The sequence below is a fragment of the Dendroctonus ponderosae genome, unplaced genomic scaffold (genome assembly GCF_020466585.1).
Source record: "Dendroctonus ponderosae isolate FM_Combo_2020 unplaced genomic scaffold, Dpon_F_20191213v2 Dpon_F_20191213_11, whole genome shotgun sequence".
NCBI lineage: Eukaryota > Metazoa > Arthropoda > Insecta > Coleoptera > Curculionidae > Dendroctonus > Dendroctonus ponderosae.
Window position 1 is genome coordinate 4,691,372 of NW_026017213.1, and position 369 is coordinate 4,691,740.

The following is a 369-nucleotide window of genomic DNA, read 5'->3' on the forward strand; positions in this document are numbered from 1 at the left end:
CAAATACAGCTGACGGAATTTAAAGAGTCTTACAGAGAATTGAGTCTGAGCCGTCTCTGAAAGAGTCCTGAAAATTGCAGATTTATAGCTGTCCTTGCTCTTGAGAAGTGGTTTTTTAAAAGTGCTGTGCAAATATGGCGAAAGTCAAAAAACTACTCAAAGTTTGAAAATCAATGTTGGCAAATTTCGCTGACGGAATTTAAAGAGTCTTACACACAATTGAGTCTGAGTCGTCTCTTAAAGAGTCCTAAAAATTGCAGATTTATAGCTGTTCTTGCTCTTGAGAAATGGTTTCTTATAAGTGCAGTGCAGAAATGGCGCAAAAAGTCAGAAAACTACTCAAATTTTGAAAATCAATGCCGGCAAATA